The sequence below is a fragment of the Oculina patagonica genome, chromosome 5 (assembly GCF_052425735.1).
Source record: "Oculina patagonica isolate OP01 chromosome 5, crgOcupat, whole genome shotgun sequence".
Classification (NCBI taxonomy): domain Eukaryota; kingdom Metazoa; phylum Cnidaria; class Anthozoa; order Scleractinia; family Oculinidae; genus Oculina; species Oculina patagonica.
The window spans coordinates 31,184,332-31,202,931 of NC_135762.1; the positions used below are offsets into that span (position 1 = coordinate 31,184,332).

At 39.1% G+C, this 18,600-nt stretch overlaps 1 pseudogene across 1 annotated transcript; it reads right to left on the minus strand.

Moving 5' to 3' along the window:
• Window positions 1-715: 715 nt before the first annotated feature.
• LOC144654485 (uncharacterized) lies at window positions 716-8,838 on the minus strand (annotated as a pseudogene). Its single transcript, XR_013570912.1, has 3 exons — window positions 7,999-8,838; window positions 3,838-7,460; window positions 716-2,807 (listed from the first exon to the last, which is right to left on the minus strand). The product of XR_013570912.1 is annotated as an uncharacterized LOC144654485 (transcript).
• Window positions 8,839-18,600: the final 9,762 nt, after the last annotated feature.

Genomic DNA, 18,600 nt, shown 5'->3' on the forward strand with positions numbered 1-18,600 from the left:
ACCACTTTTTACCTTGACCAGGGGGACTCCCATATGAAAGGGACGGGAATAATCGTCGGAAAATTTGAATTTAACCTCTTAAGGAGACCAATTTAGGCGTTGCTTAAACTCTTTTGGACCCCAGCCCTGAAAAATACAATTTTTTATGCCTTTTCTGACCAAAGACGTTTTTTTAACGTTGAACGGTTAATTTTTTTTTGTCTATTTGAAAACGAATTCTAGTGTATAACCTTCCATACAAGAATATACAGACAAGAGCAACTGGCATTAACCGGGGGACGGTGGTGGAGGGATAACAAGCAAACATAACGATGTATTTATGTTGGAAGGGGATTGAAGATAATTAAATAAACAAAGGATAACACAATTTTAAAATTTAGACGTTTTGGGTGACTAAAATATGAGATCACATGTTTACATTTGGAAAAAGAGGGAACTTTTTCGGGAGATTTATACCTTCTCAAAGACATGTGAGCTCGACTTATAAGTAAGTCTACAGGGGTTCAGCCTTACTCCGTCCCTCTACAGAGGGCCCTGAATGAGTAAAAAGGGAATTGGGATTTTGGCAAATTTTTCACTGGGAAAATGAGAAAAAACAATGGAACTGGATCTGGGATTTGAGAAAATTTGAGAAACCAGTAAGGTAGGAAATGGAATTTGGGACCCCTCCCTTTTAGACCCTCTCTACAGTTAAAAGATCAAAGCACTTCTGGTCTTTGGTGGCAACTACTTTAATTACTCTTTGACCTTACATCGTTTTCACAGCATTGAATAGTAACAACTGATAACTGAAAAATTACTGAACTGAGATCTTGCTCACGCTCTTTTCATTGAGACCAGATCGGATCCATCAATCAACTGTTAAACTGTCATAATTGCAAAGTTTACGTTAAATTACGCCTGCGCACAAGACACATTTGAATATATTCCTTCGATAATGAGTGTCGAAATCGTTTTCTCGTTGAGGCCGGGACTCACTAGGTGACAATTAGCATCGACAGGTCTCTGCGACAAGACGCTCCGTGTGTAGTGCTTCAAAAAAGTCGCTGCGTTAAGGCGCTTGTTCAGTGCACTCGCAGTGAAGTGGTAATGTGAACTATTCAAATATAATATGGCGTCAATACATGGCGTTCTCTCATTGGTTAATTTGTATTTTGTCGCAGCGACTTGCGCAGAAGTGTGCACACGCTACGACAACGCTGCTTTCGCTCATTTTCTCGCTGCGATCAGTCGCACGAATTCAAACTGGTTTGAATTCGTAAGACTGACCGCAGCGACAAAATTTGTCTCAGTGACAAAGATTGTCGCAAAAATGCACCATGCCACACGAGGCAACATGTTGCAGCAACTTGTCCCCGCGACACGCGCAGCGACTTGTCGCCTAGCGTGTCCTGACCTTTAAGATAAACGGCAATTGGCCTAAACAAATCAATTCGAGCAATATAACAATTACAGAGATCATTTTACAAACATCAAATCAAATCCAAGTGTTCAGAAAAACTCAAACTAAGAACTGTTATGCAATCTGTTCAGGCAAGAACCCTACAAGATACTAAGAAGAGATAGGTCCTTTCACAAGCTAGCTATATGTCCACCCCAAGTTTCAGATCGGATAATGAACTAAGAACGTGTTACCAACAATATCTCGTAAAAACCAATGTCACGAGTACTGAGTATTTTAAGTACATAATACCTTCAATACTTTTAATTGAAGTCGTAACAATAAGTACGAAATTTTTGTCACGTCCAGCTCGTGGAAACGCGACCGACAATGTTTGAGAAAATTTACTGATTTATTATATTATATATTACTAATCAATAAATTACTTATTGCTATAACAAAGCCCCTTTAACTCACGATCGATACTTAACTCTTATCATGATGAATTGCATTAACTGAAAAACTCGGAAAAACAATTCCGAGTTCCAGGGGATTCATGGGATTGTCCTATGGGGTTCAATGGGGTTCAAATCCCATCTGGAACTCGAGTTTTTCAGTTAATGCAAAATTTATCATGTTATATTTCTTCAGAAAGACTCACTTGGAGGTTAACTCTAATCACACACAATATCATAATAAAGTACATGAATAAATGAACAAAGGACTTCATGAATAACATCTCAAAAACAAAAATATATCCCGACAAGACTCATTATAAAAAGCTCACTTTCAAAACATCTAATTTTTTATCAAATGGCTCAATAATTTACAAGTAGATCATGGATCCTGTAAGCAGATGCATCAATTTTCAATAAAAAAAATATGCCAAAGGTTTGTTAGACTGCAAAACAGTTGTTTTTTTTTTTTCTCAAAAATTTTTTAACAAGCGCCGAGTCTCACCAGGGCCAAAGCTAGTAACAGGCAAACTGAGGCACTTGCCTCGGTAAAAATCGCGTATTTAATTTTATGAATTTTTCATGTTCCTGTAAGAATCTATGCATTACTAGTAAGTAAGAAATTAGATATAAAAAAAGTGTTTCTTTTTCTGATTTACCACAAATGGCATTTTCAGGCTTCTAGATTTTCAGGCTTCTAGATTTCGACCCCTCGCAATTACTTCCTCCGGTCAGTTGTCAGAAAAATCTGGCTAATAAAAGGGCCTGTTCACTCGCCGTTTTTGACACTGGCTCGAGGCCTCTCGTTCAAAGACAAAGCACGCTCGCAAAAAAACACGACTGTTTTGCAGTCTAAAAGTTTGTTGGAAGGATCTGTTAACTTTTGTGCAACATCAGTAACAAGCAAACTTATCTGTCGCATGTTTCATTTACCTAGCATCAGTTCTCGTGTTAGATCCCAGCGTCTCCACCTGAAAGAAAAAAAAATAAGAGCACAGACCAGGTTAGACCTGGTTGATTGTCTGTGAAGTAATCCATGCACGTTAAAAGTTCTACAGAGTAAAATGTGATCTTCCGTCCAGAGAAACTTGTTTACTACTAAGTCGTTAAACATTGAAAATAAAATTTTATCCCACATTGATGGCTGATACAGTATCGTTAAAAGCTCCTCTACTTTATTTGGTTTTGTCTACCGTATATCAGGTCACATTTGTGAATAAATACCACGATTCTTTCATGGTCCATGAATGAGCGAAACTGTCATCATAAAATATTGATCTCAAACGAATCACCAATCACTGCTGGTGACAAGTCATCGTTATTTTAGGCATAAAAAAGAAAAATAACTGACAAAAGCACACATAAGTTAGCTTTAACTCCTTATTTCTTAAAATCGAGTTCGATGGCCCCCATTATTATCAGTGGCGAATCTAGGGGAGTGGCTCGGGGGGGGGGGGGGGCGGCACCAATCCTTGTTTTTGATAAAGAATAGTTTTAATGATTCCCCCTAATAAAAAATGTTTGGGTGTAGAAACACAACAAAGGCCTTCCCCTTACTTCACGGTCTGCATCCGCCACTGATTACTATGATCATTTTTTGAAGACCGAAAAAGAAGATCGTTCTGAAAAGGTTTATTTAGGAGGTCATCCTCGCATTTTAAACGGTTTAGCTTCAAAGAGTTGACCACACGAACTTTGAAAAATGTTTTAGTTAACAAAACTGCAAGTTCTGATTATTATAAAACATAGTCTGCTTGTCATATTATATCCTTTGGCTCACCTTACTTTGCAATCGGTATAATAAATTTCACATATCATGTCCATTTATCTTGGGCGATGAACCCGAGAACGGTGGACACGATCGTGCTTCAACGAATTCACCGCACACTCATCACATGAAAAAACCTTCTGATACATAGGGTAAAGTTTATTAATCTCTAACGTCAGTTGTCCCAGGATACATTATTATGACATAATTTCATCATGAATCAGTATACTCACTTGTGGGCCGGTAGAGAGCTGTGAAGTGTACTGGGTAAGGAACAACACTGAACGAAGGCTTTCAGTAGTTTCTGGGTGTTCATTACCAAACAGTTTCATTCGGATGTCGAGCGCACGCTTCTCTGAATCAAGTGCAGAGGTGTAGTCGCCCAGTGAATGTTGTGTAAACCCCACTGAATGGTAGCTGTCAGCGGTCTTTGGATGCTCTTCACCAAACAATTTCCGTTTGATATCAAGCGCATGCTTTGCTGACTCGAGAGCGGAGGTGTAGTCGCCCAGTGAATGTTGTGTAACCCCTACTAAATGGTAGCTGTCAGCGGTCTTTGGATGCTCTTCACCAAGCAATTTCCGTCTGATATCAAGCGCACGCTTATCTGACTCGAGAGCAGAGGTGTAGTCGCCCAGTGAATGTTGTGTAAACCCCACTGAATGGTAGCTGTCAGCGGTCTTTGGATGCTCTTCACCAAACAATTTCCGTTTGATATCAAGCGCATGCTTTGCTGACTCGAGAGCGGAGGTGTAGTCGCCCAGTGAATGTTGTGTAACCCCTACTAAATGGTAGCTGTCAGCGGTCTTTGGATGCTCTTCACCAAGCAATTTCCGTCTGATATCAAGCGCACGCTTATCTGACTCGAGAGCAGAGGTGTAGTCGCCCAGTGAATGTTGTGTAACCCCTACTGAATGGTAGCTGTCAGCGGTCTCTGAATGATCTTCACCAAACAATTTCCGTCTGATATCAAGCGCACGCTTGGCTGACTCGAGAGCAGAGGTGTAGTCGCCCAGTGAATGTTGTGTAATCCCTACTGTATGGTAGCTGTCAGCGGTCTTTGGATGCTCTTCACCAAGCAATTTCCGTCTGATATCAAGCGCACGCTTGGCTGACTCGAGAGCGGAGGTGTAGTCGCCCAGTGAATGTTGTGTAATCCCTACTGAATTGTAGCTGTTAGCGGTTTGTGCATGCTCTTCACCAAACACTTTTCGTCTGATATCAAGCGCACGATTGCCTGACTCGAGAGCAGAGGTGTAGTCGCCCAGTGAATGTTGTGTAATCCCTACTGAATTGTAGCTGTTAGCGGTTTGTGCATGCTCTTCGCCAAACACTTTTCGTCTGATATCAAGCGCACGCTTGCCTGACTCGAGAGCAGAGGTGTAGTCGCCCAGTGAATGTTGTGTAATCCCTACTGAATTGTAGCTGTTAGCGGTTTGTGCATGCTCTTCGCCAAACACTTTTCGTCTGATATCAAGCGCACGCTTGGCTGACTCGAGAGCAGAGGTGTAGTCGCCCAGTGAATGTTGTGTAATCCCTACTGTATGGTAGCTGTCAGCGGTCTTTGGATGCTCTTCACCAAGCAATTTCCGTCTGATATCAAGCGCACGCTTGTCTGACTCGAGAGCTTCTGAGTAGTTGCCTCTGTTGTAGTGTATGACGCCAAGGTCGAAACAGTTCTGCGCTAGTGCCTCCTCGTGTTGCTCTGGTTTTCCGAGGATGTTTTCTTTCCTTTTCATGCTTTGCTGCAGTGCTTTTTGATGAAAGTTGATTCTTTCTTCTGTGAGCGTTATGGCGTCCACCTCGTATTTGCTAAGTGAATTTAGCACATAAACAGCATTGCGATAAAAATTGAACCAACCAGGTTTGCTCGTTTGGAGTGCTGGCTCAGAGTCTTTTAGTATGCTGAGCACTAAGTTGCCAAAAAACTGATTTGTGGCACTGGTAGAGAAGTTCATTACTGCTTTGCTGACAAGACAGATAACTTCAATTTCGAGTGGCTGGTTTATCAAGGGATTGGCTTTCCAATTTTCCGGTGTGCTGGGTTCACCACCTTTCTTTGTTGTCGCTTCTGTCGAAGGGATTACAAGTAAACACGGACCATTCGCATCTCTGCATTCGTTGAGCGCTTTCATATAGAACTTGGATGAACTCACTGTGTCATTTTTGCTTTGACAATAAGTAGAAAAAATTTGAAAAATAATAAGCTTAAAAATTTTGTGTTCGGAAGTGGTGTTCATAGAGGAGAGGGCTTCTTGTAAAATTTTCATTCCATCCTCCGTCTTTCCGATAACAAGCTGATAGATTCCAAAGTAGCACAAGTTTTTTCCTTTTTCTCCATCACAGTCGGAAGATGTAGGCACTCGGAGTTCTTGACATTCTGAAAGCAGCTTCTTCGTTTTTCCACCTGCACCCCAGGTCACCTCAGGAAACGCTCTGGAATTGAGAAGTCGCCTGTAGAAAACATTTTTCCCGGACTGATTAGCTGCTTTTAAGGCAGAGTCGAGAATCTGGTCAATCTTGGCTCCTTCACTCCAATAAAGTGAGTCAAGAAAAAGTTCTGCTTTCGTCAAAATATCAAAACTTCTGTCTGCTGTCATTGAATCTAAACAACCGTCAATTAGACTTTGAACAATTTCTTTTTCGTGTTCATAGAACTCAATGAATGCCGACATGGAACGCCCAGTGAGGAAATTCTCATTTAGTTTCTCGAATTGGTCAATGTAAAATGCATGGTAGCGAGACTTTGAAATGAGCACTGTTTCTTTCATATCAGTTTCTCCCTTTTCCTTTGCAAACGACTGAATTAGTGTATGCATAGAGAATTTATCGGAATTTGAACAACAATCAATAAGAGATTTCCTTTGAAGTCTTCGCATCACTTTCTCTGCTTCGGTTGTTCTTGTTATCCCCAAAACAGCTGCGGCAATCTTTAAATCAAACTGCGCCGGAAGAATACTCAGGGCAACTAACGATTCTTGTTCTTTAATAGAGAGTCTCTGGAAAGACGAGTCAAATAAGGTTTTCAATCTCAGATTGCTTGGATAATCTGGGTTGTCCAACATGTCAACAATGTTATCTGAACACTTCATGAAATCATCAAGATATTGACTGCATCGAGCGAAATCTTCTGAAATGGAGGAACACAATAACTTAATGGCTAGAGGCACCTGCCCGCAGATTTGCGAAACTTTTGTTAAGTCCGAAGTGCTCGCTTCCGGAAGCAGTTCTCGAGCCAGGGCTTGAGATGACAAATGATCTAATGGTCTAATCCTGACAGCCATGTGTCCCTGCAAATGTAGATTCAAGAAAGACAAAGACTCCCTTGTCGTTAGAAGGAAGTTGACCTTGTCACTGCGATTGAGAAGATCGCCAATCAAATTTATAACCTCTTCCTTTACATTTGGCACACCACATTCAAACAGGTCATCAGCATTGTCGAGGATTATAACACAGCGATCTGATACTTTGTCAAAAATTACACCAAGCTCATCATCAGTTGATAAACGCTGTAATTTATCAGTTTCAAGTGTCTCAGACTGTCGGAAAAGGCTAAGAAATTTTGATGTTAAATCGCTTTTTGACTTCAGCCCACGCAATGAGAGAAAGTAGACGGGCAATTCACGGGCTTGAAGACGATGCCCCACGGCGATTGCAATGGACGTTTTTCCGAACCCTGGTGATCCCCAGACTGAGACGAGTCGGGTTGATTGGGAAGTCATGTGACCAACAATTTCGTCACATTCGGTCTCACGGCCAGTGAAGTGGGGGACCTTTGGAGGAAGATTTGATCTTGGTAGAAATGTTTTAGATCCTAGCAAAAAAAAAAAAATTAAAGTAGCTCCCGTTAATAAAACTTTTTCTGTTCAACAAATACTTTATACCAAACAAATAATACTTAACATATATTTATCTTTCTAACCCTGTTGTTTGAAGCGAATAATCGTTTAACTGGGATTAACAGCAAACAATTTCTTACTCTTTTGTTTAAAGATGAATTTCCCAGTCAACCTTTTTTATGAAGAGTAAAACAAATTTTGACAAGGAAACGTTGTTGATTTTTTTTTATGAAGCAATTCAAAGTTGTCGTTAAACGTGGACTTGCAAAATCCTATTTAAATAACTGTGACAATCTTCTGTGGCAATTTCTTCTCCATCACGTAGACGGTTGAGACATTGTAAAGTTTGTCTGACAGTCACACCACCAGAAATTCGTTCTTTTACTCATAAGTCGAGAAATGTAAAACGAAACGAGCGGGAAAAAGTTTCGCACAAAAATGGAAACAAGGCGTAAGGAATTCGCGCGGCTGTTTTTCAGTCCCACTGATCGCTAAGAGAAAGAAGGGACGGAATGTTATATCTCTTACAACTGTAGAACGGGCCAAAAGATGAACAGTTCCATGCGGTTCTATGTATGTATAAAGCACGTGATAAATGTCATTTAACCGATTGTTCAGTCGTCTTCAGTTCCTCAATCTTCTGTTATATCGTCATTTTCTCTTTTTTTTTTTCATTTTTAATTCTATCTCCACCTATTAGTTCATCTTTTATCAATTATTTCATCCTTACAAAAATTAGTTCATCCTTCCATTTTCCTTTCTGTCTGAAGCTTCTTTTTAATGTCATCTTCTAGCTGACAAACTCTTTGCGTAGGAAAGTCCGACTCAGTCAAACTTCCGACGGCATCAATGGGGTCAGTGGTGACGCCAAGAGCTTTGATTGCGTCTTTGGTATGTTGAATGTATTGATCAAATGTCTTTTTGTCAATCTCGGAGCTGGATGAGTGACAAAAAACATTTCTTAGAAGTCGCAGTTGATCAATGGCCAAGGCAAACGTTTCAGCATATTCTGCTCGGGCTGATCACAGAAGAATGAAACGTTCCATGAGGTAATCCCCAGTGCTTCACGAACAAATCACTGAGTGTCCTGTGATAACCTGTACTGTCTGGTAAAGCGAAGGACCGCGCGAAGATCGTGGCCTGAAAAAAGGCAGTACAATCCCATTCATCATAAGAGAGGTGTGTGGGTACTTTGGTTTTGCCACCCTCTGTGGTGAGGAACATGTTCCGCACAGTAATGGAGTCATCCCAAGGTTGGTAACCAGGTAGATGAGCAAAGGTACTGTCCCACATGTGTTTGAAGCTTTGCCGTAAGGCTTTCGGGAACTCATTCAACACGACAAAAGCAAACTTGAAATAGTTCAACTGTTCGTTGGTAAAGGGCTGTAGAGCCATTCTTGATGATGATGAGATAATATTAGCGAAATTTTGTGTTTATATCACCGTGATGATTTTACTTTCTCTGTTAAAAAAAAAAAACAGCAGCGAAGAGTTCAATACAACCTACACCAAACCTTTACCAGAAAATGTTTAGTTAGTGGCATGTGGTCTTTATGACGATTGATTCTATTAAAAAGGAATGTCTATATATGTCTGTTGGTCAGTGTAATTTGATCATGGCATTTTCTACAAATAAGCGTCCAATAATGTAACAATCTCCCTATATCTGCCTTTGAATGTTAAATTTTTTCCCGTGGGAGATGCGTCATTAATGGTTTGTGCTCTCGGGCTTCGTAGCGCGAACTCTATTTTGACTATTTTTCACCACCAAAATAAAGTGTAACCTGTGATTCTCTTTAACATTAAAGTGTATATGACAGAATTTTTTATTTGCCTGATCAAATCTACGTGGCATGCTGATGCGAACATTGTGCTCTAAGGCTTCAGAGCGCCAGTTCTATTCCTTTTTACCACCAGAATAAAGTGTCTGGATGATGATCTTTGCTCCATTTTCGCACTTAGGAAACTTCTTATGTGAATAAACAACTTCTTTTCTGTAAGAGAAAGACCCTGGAAACGAGGTTCGAGAATAATTCGTTTCTGATTGACATGGCTAAATAAAGGAGCTTTCTGTCAGCACGTTTACCGTTTAATGCATAAGTTAATTGCGGTTTGATATCAGAATGGAGTGAGTGAGCGAGTGAGGAAACTAGAGACTACCAAAAAACCTCATTACCATTCGGTACAAATGGTAGATGTGGAATTGGACTATTCAATTGAGCCTAGAGAATTTTTTCCTGCTTTCACCAATGCAGTGAGACCTCTCAATGATGGGAACAGTCTGACTGCAATATAGCACGCTTTCATGGAGAGGCATCCTCCTTACAGTGACGGGGTTTCCAGTACCTCTGAGAAAGTGCGAATAAGTTTTTATAAAATAAAATGTTAAAACGTTTGCATTAAAATTTTATTTCGATTTGTACATATTGACACTCAAGCCAGAAATATGCGCTGCACGTTTAAGTTTCCCTGCATGCATTAGTTGGTTAACGTTGCCAGGATTCATAAGTTGAAAGGAACTGACTCTGGATATGGTTATTTGCATAATTGCTAAAGACATAAAGATATAAACGGCTACTCCTAAAATTATATTCGCTGTCATATTCAACACCTACTTCTTACTTTGAACATCATAGTTGGAGTGACGTTGCTCTGAAAATGTCTGAAGTATTTCGAATCATAGGCAAAATTAAAGATCTTAACTACAAATGACTGATTCAACAGTTGTTCGTTGTCCGTCGGAAATATCTCTAGATTGAAGTTTTAGCTTTTTAAAGGGGTTTCCGTTAAGGAGTTTCAGTACACGTGGATTCGACACTCACAAAGTAACAAACTTAAAGGTTTGGTCTTGTTTGATCACTGTATCGATGTTGTTACTGTGGACTAGTAGATTTATGCAAACAAAGAGAAAATTTTTCTTCAAAAAGAGAACTTCAAATCAAGTACAATTTAACTGAATTGCTCAATATATTGAAACGTATATGTCTTAAAATAACAATCAAAATAATTAAACAAAACAAAATAATCAAATCTTGTAATTCTGATATTAAACGGTAAACGTGTTGACAGAATGGTCCTTGAAAACCTAATTAAGCACAGGTCAATCAAAAAAAAAAATTCTCTTACCTCGTTCCCAGGGTCTCTCTCTTCTAGGGAACGAGGTTGATTGTTAACAAAACAAATTTCTTTAAGCGAAAGAAGATCAAAGCTTACACTTGATTCAGGTGGTAAAAAAAAATTCAAGCTACGAAGACTCATTCACGCAAGAAAACATTCAAAGGCAAATGAAGTGAGATTGTGGTATTACTCACAGCAGCTACATGCAGTGTGCAATGTGACATGTTCTAGGAAACGTTTCAGCCCACTGTGAAACACGACATCCACGCAGCACGATTTGTTTCGCGTGACGTCATCTCGTATAACGGATGTCACGCTTTAACATAATGCAATTCTTGTTAAACAACAACAAAAGGAAACATAAACGCTTCTGGGTCCGTCTAAAAGCCTTAGGCTTTCTTGTTAGCTTAACAAGTGGTTAAACGGTTTAAAGCTATTTTCTGTAGCTTCGTGTTTCAATTGTTACACTTTATTTGGTGGTGAAAAAATAGAATTGGCACTAAGAAGCCTGAGAGCACGAACCATCAATGACGCCAGTTCCATGGCAAAATTAAACATTCAAAGGCAAATGAAGTTAGATTGTTGCATTATACATTGGACGCCTTTTTTGGAAAAAAGGTTGGCACTTCATCGAATTACCATGGGATTGCTCGAAAAGCCTTTGTTGAATACTAAACGGTATCATAAATTACTATTTCTATAGCATTTTCATATTTTTAACATTATTTTTTTTTAACTTGTAACACGAAAACATCAGCTGTGCTGTAATTTTTCTATCGGGTATAAATAAATGCTGCTACTACTATTATTACTACTACTACTACTGCTACTACTATTGCCACTACTATTTTAACAATAGAGTGTTTCTGTCAAGGAACTATCGGTTGATAGTTGCCCCGCGGAAATTTGTTGTTCCTAAAACAAATATTAGCCCGAGAAGCGAAGCTTCGAGGGCAAATATGCTAGTTTTAAGAACATCAAATTTCCAAGGGGCAACTATCAGACCGATAGTTCCAAGACAGAAACACTCTATTGTCTTTATTGTTCACCACTAAATTTTCTTCCGCGCGCACATACAAAAACAAGCATCGTGAATAATTTTTACTTTTGGGGATAAAAAACTCAATTGAAACCCGAAATTTAACAAACGAAACAAAACCAGACGAGAAACCCACTAAATGCAGTGAATTTGGTTGGGTTTTTTTGTCTGCAGGCACGCTTGTTTACAAAAAAAGGCACGGGTGCGCTCGGGAGGGCACCATTTTAACAATAGAGTGTTTCTGTCGAGGAACTATCGGCTGATAGTTGCCCCGCGGAAATTTGATGTTCTTAAAACAAATATTAGCCCGAGAAGCGTAGCTTCGAGGGCTAATATGCTAGTTTTAAGAACATCAAATTTCTAAGGAGCAACTATCAGACCGATAGTTCCGAGACGGAAACACTCTATTGTCTTTATTGTTCACCACTAAATTTTCTTCCGCGCGCACATACAAAAACAAGCATCGTGAATAATTTTTACTTTTGAGGATAAAAAACTCAATTGAAAGCCGAAATTTAACAAACGAAACAAAACCAGACGAGAAACCCACTAAATGCAGTGAATTTGGTTGAGTTTTTTTGTCTGCAGGCAGCTTGTTTACAAAAAACAGTCACGGGCGGGCACTATCGATCCGGGCATTTTTCACGGGAGGGCATTATGGGCTGATAGTGCCCTCCGGCGGACGGGCACTATCGCGTCACGTGATCAATTTAAACCAATCAGAATCGGAGAAAATTTAGTGGCGAACTATAATATAACAATAGAGTGTTTCTGTCGAGGAACTATCGGCTGATAGTTGCCCCGCGGAAATTTGTTGTTCCTAAAACAAATATTAGCCCGAGAAGCGTAGCTGCGAGGGCTAATATGCTAGTTTTAAGAACATCAAATTTCCAAGGGGCAACTATCAGACCGATAGTTCCAAGACAGAAACACTCTATTGTCTTTATTGTTCACCACTAAATTTTCTTCCGCGCGCACATACAAAAACAAGCATCGTGAATTATTTTTACTTTTGGGGATAAAAAACTCAATTGAAACCCGAAATTTAACAAACGAAACAAAACCAGACGAGAAACCCACTAAATGCAGTGAATTTGGTTGGGTTTTTTTGTCTGCAGGCACGCTTGTTGACAAAAAAAGGCACGGGTGCGCTCGGGAGGGCACTATTTTAACAATAGAGTGATTCTGTCGAGGAACTATCGGCTGATAGTTGCCCCGCGGAAATTTGATGTTCTTAAAACAAATATTAGCCCGAGAAGCGTAGCTTCGAGGGCAAATATGCTAGTTTTAAGAACATCAAATTTCCCAGGGGCAACTATCAGACCGATAGTTCCGAGACGGAAACACTCTATTGTCTTTATTGTTCACCACTAAATTTTCTTCCGCGCGCACATACAAAAACAAGCATCGTGAATTATTTTAATTTTGAGGATAAAAAAACTCAATTGAAAGCCGAAATTTGACAAACGAAACAAAACCAGACGAGAAACCCACTAAATGCAGTGAATTTGGTTGGGTTTTTTTGTCTGCAGGCAGCTTGTTTACAAAAAACAGTCACGGGCGGGCACTATCGATCCGGGCATTTTTTAAGATTTTTTCGAAAATAAATGAACGAATACGTGATAAGTGAGATGAATATAAAATATTTAATTTTACCTTGCACGCGTCATAAAATTGTGCTTCTTGCTGCGCTGTCTGTATTTGCTGTAGGTTTCTGATTACTCACTTTCTTTCTTAGGGATCATTATCCTTGCAGATCACCGATAGTTTGGCTTCACTGTTCCACTATTTGTCCGTCAGTTGACATGAATGCATAAGCGTAGCATTTTTTAAATAAAATTTTACCAGTATTTTGTGCAGCGATTTGTATGGTCAGGATTGTCATGAAACTTCCTGATACAAAACTTGAGGGGTCTGAGACTTATTTGCTAAAGTTTAGAAGAAATCTGTCGTCGGGTTTTAAATTTATGGACATTTTTGGTAAAAACTAGATTTTGAAAATATGTTCAAATCTCAAAAGTTTTTTTTCCAACTGAAAATCGAATGCCATTTTCCGTAAATTGGAACATTTTTCATTCAGGACGCAAAAATTCGAAGAAATCGGTGAAATCTTTCCTGCCAAAAAGCGCGATTCATGCAACCATCACGTAAATAAATAGGTTCGGGCCACCTTATAATTTCACATGTGAAATTATAAATTAACGTTAAAATTTCGCGCCAAAATTAAGGAGTAATTTGTCACCTATGAAACATTTTGAAATTTTGAGTCGTCTTTTCGAACCACTGAACACATAGGGCACTCGACTCGTGTAAAAAACGGAATCCAACAACCGCCCACAATAAATCTTAGATATATTTTCGCTTGAATTTCATCTTAGCCAGCTATATTTGAAACTTTTTGTCAACAGCAGAAAGGAATCTCTCAAAGGTTTTCTTCAAAGACTAAAAAACTTGCGAACTTGAGCAAAATGTATGCTTTCAACTTTTCACGCGCGGAGTTCGCAAGGGATGCAGTATACCAGTCAAAAACATAAGATGCAAAGCGTAATTTGTCACCTATGATATTAATATGAAATCAAATGTTATACTCGTGAAATTAGGAAATAATTTCACTTGCATTTTGTCAAAATTCTAATAATTTCCCGAGCCTAAAAAGGCTCGGGAAATTATTAGAATTTTGACAAAATACTTTTTAGGCTCGGGAAATTATTAGAATTTTGACAAAATGCAAGTGAAACTATTTCCTAATTTCACTCGTCACCATTTGATTACCCATACTTACTATTTAACTCCAGCCGAAAATTGTTTCTCTAAACCTTCATCGTCTTTCATCACTTTCTAAAATATCTAGAACTGTTTCAAAATCGTCTCCAAATATAAAGCGATTTTTCGCATCGTTGAGCTCTCGGAAGTCTAAACAGGATTGGCTGAGAAAACAAAAGAACAAACAACAGAACAATTTCCCTAGCCTTGAAAACAACAGACGTGCGTAAATGAAATTTACAGCTTCTGCTGAAGACGTGCGTGGCGGCAGGCCATCTTAAATGAGCTTGTGCATTATCATTCCTCTCAAAAAACTAACTATTGCCAACGCTGTCGTCATCAAATTCAATTAGCGAACTATATTCGGTTAAATTCGAAAGCTAATCGAACTTTCCACTTAATTTTGTCCCATTAACTTAAACCCCTTACACTACTTGCACGATTATTTCAGTGGAAATTTGTTCGAATGCCTGTATTTCTTCTAGTGAAATAATGAGTGCTTCGATCTTCGAGATTTAGGAAATAAATAAAATGCCTGTAGATTTCGCAGAGGGACATAGAACATACTGTCTGTGCTTTGGCCAGTAGGTAAACGCTGTGACAAGTCACAACGACACCTCACAAAGTCGAAAAATAAGATTCCTTTCCCTTTTTCGTTCCCCGCTGGAAGCTCCAAAATAAAACATGCATTCCTATAGATATAAGTCACTCAACTACAGTCTGTGTTTCTTCTTGGAAAACCTTGTGACTAATAAGCAGCAATATGTTCACTTACCTTTAACATGAATGATGATCCATTTAACAAACAAGAACTCTGTGCGCGATTTGGACAGGCAAAGTAAACAACATACTTGCTGAACTGTTTCAGGAATTTTGCAGAATTACGAGTAAACCACCAGGCTTCCCGCCAGAAAGCTCTCGGAAGGCTTAACAGGATTGGCTGAGAAAAGAAAGAAAACACAACAACAAGACAATGACCCTGGCCTTCAAAACAATAGAAGTGCGTAACAGCAGGGAGCCAATCGTGCGTAGCGACAGTTGCTCACTGTCGCTTTCTGAGAATTCAATCCAAGAGTATGATCAAATCCTAAAGCTTCCAATAATATGAAGGTCAAAAAGTTATTTCCATGACTTTGGACCTTTTGTTCACAGCCATTTCAATTAACGTTGTCCGTTCAAAGCTTTAAGACAAGACCGAAAGGTAGTGTGGGTAGAAGAGTAGAGAAGCTGCACGTGCTGAATACTAATAAATACATAGGCTGCGGTCACATCTAGGCTACAAACTATAGTTAAGATGGCGATAACTATAGTTAGCTATTTCGGTAACGTGACCGCTTCTCTGTTTACCCTAACTATAGTTAGAAAATTTACGCCTCGCTGATCCAAAACAATACACACTAACTATAGTTATACCCAAGTAGGGTTCATGGGTTAGTCTTAAATTTACAAACGAACAACCAATCAGAATGTGACAATTCTTTTCGAACGTGCAAAACAAAACGTGAAGGGAAGGGAAAAAATAAAAACAACATGCCAAGAAATCAACCTGACTTCATCTTATTTTCTTCATAGCCGAGATGCCGTGCAAAAATAGAAAAAAATAGAGGAACAACTAGACACAGATCAACAACAAGGGCTGTCAAAAGCTCATTTAATTCGAAATTATTCAAGAGCTAATCAGAACTAACTGTAGTTAGCTGCATTGGTGTGACCGCAAAGACGACCACAAGCACTAACTATAGTTAGGTATGACGTCACGTAACTTGAGACTAACTATAGTTAAACTTTAGTTACCTTATTGTTACTTATTTTCGCGGGACTTAATGTTCGCGATTTTCGCGATTTTGAAAAAATCGCGAAATTAAAGACCCGCGAAAAAAGGTTCTCGCGAAAAATAACGACGCGAACTTTAATACCCTTCTATATAATTCGTTATAATTATTCAACGTCATGGTCAGTTTACCACATAATGTTCTTGGTACAGTCGTCAAACTAGCTCAACTTTGTTACAAAAGAACATGTCAAACTGTTTTAAGCTTTGTTTTGTTATGTGGTTTTGTTCAGTGCCATTGGAAACTATTTTCGTAGAAAATTAAAATCAGTTGTGTTAATTTTGAGACTTACTGTTTGTTAATGTAGACTAGTATTTTGACACAGTTTTCGCGAAATTTAGTTCCTTTAAATGTATTCTTTTGGCCAAATCGCGAAATTTAAGTCCCGCGAAATATGCCCGTTCCATTTTCGCGAAATTAAGTTCCCGCGAAAATAAGTAACAATAAGGTACATCGTAGATGTGACCGCAGCCATAGCGGACAAGACAAACGCAAAGTTGCACGTTTTCTTTGTCTTCCGACACGCGGAAACAAGGTACTTTTAGCCACACTGAATTTTAGAAGAATTTTCAAAACTTAAAACCAGGCGACGGTAAAAGTAAAGCTACAGAAAGGCCTCCTACCAAGAAAACCAATTCGTGAATCCTTCACGTGCAAAATTACAAACTTGTACATTCCTGCAGGACAATATGCAAAATTCAAGTTAATACAAAGGACAACGTTAATTGAAATAGCTGTAAAACAAAGGCTCTATGAAAAAAGTCTTGAACGTGTTATTACTACTAAGCTGAGAATTGGCCTGTCAGCTTGACGTTTTCAAGTTTAGATCTATAGTTCATGATCATATCACTTGTTTATCGCTTCAGTACACTTTCATGGTAATTTTTAACAAAATTGGACCATCATTTAATAGTAGTTTCCATACATCTTTAGGCTCACAGGACATGAACCTAGTAATAGTGTTCCTTTACCTGTACAATATCTTCTTCTAAATAAATTTAACATTCTCAAGTAAAAATCGTCTGAAAGGCTGTTCGTTTTAAAAATTCCACGTGGTACGTGACAACATAGAGGTCCCCGCACACATGGGGTCAAGACGCAGGGACATGCCGCAGCGACATGAAGCAGTGACAAAATTATGTGTTGTTCACAGGACATGTAGCAGGGACGTGTAGCGGGGACATGTAGCAGCGACAAAATCACAATGTGTACACACGCAAGAAAATGTAGCGAGGACGTGTGTGCTGATAATTTTTGGCGCGTGCAACACGAATTCTTGCAACATTTTGTCCCTGCAACATGTTGCACGCAGTCCAACGAGTTGAAATCCGTGCAACATGTCATAGGGACAAAACTGCCGTAAAATCGTCCCTGCTACATGTTGCTGCAACATGTCCCTGCGACATGTCCCCACGTGTGCGGAGACCTTAAACGCGGATTGATCTGTCGCACGTAATTTCGATGTTGATGATGTTGGTCACGTCTGACTTGTTTAGTTTCAGATCGTGTTTAAAACAATTCAAGATATTTTAATGTGCCATTCCTTTTGAGAAACATAACAAATAATTATTCATCTATGAATTCAATTGAAATCCTCACTGATGTTTGTGCTGAAGTTTTAGGCAAGCACTTACAGCAGTCGCGAGTCAGAAGATATTAATATAAAAGTAGCTACAGTTTGAGCATTGGAGTAGATATTTGCATTCTGTGAAGTATTTAAACTGCATATATTAAAGTTTCTATAAAATTTCAACGATGACGTTTTGTGCTTCTCCGATTTGCATATATCAGTTTCCCGTCCGGTAGCTGCCGGTTTAGCTGCCTCCTGATAAATACGGGCTATTTTGCATGTACTCAATTTCATTCTTTGGTCGGCCATAAAAGTGTATATGACATATTATTTATTTAACTGTTCGAATCTACGTGGGATGCTGATGCGAACATCGAAAAAAGAAATTCGAAATCTTCTTATTTCACCGCGTTTTCGACCTAAAAAACGTATAATTTTCACTTCCGGTTGGGTCCAAAACCGCGCACAGTGGGAAGCTGAATCTATTCTGCTTTTGACGTCATGGCCGGACTAGACCCAGCTCCCCACTGTGCGCCTTGACGTCAAACAAGTGATTCACTCAAGAACCAAACAAATTGAACGGGGAATTTCAAAGGAAGATTGCAGCTGGGTTGCCAGAAAACCGAAAAAAAAGCTTAAAGGCTTGAAAGTTTAAAAATTGATCTGAAGGCTAGAGGGATACTAGTGTAATAATAGTTTTTTCGAAGGGCTGATGGAAACAGCGTGTGCAAAATAAAACTACCATATATCATATCAGTGTCAAACAAAACTACAAGAAGTGGTAAAACTGATCGAGCTTAAACGTGGTTTCTCGGCATGTCATTGTGAGTGAATTC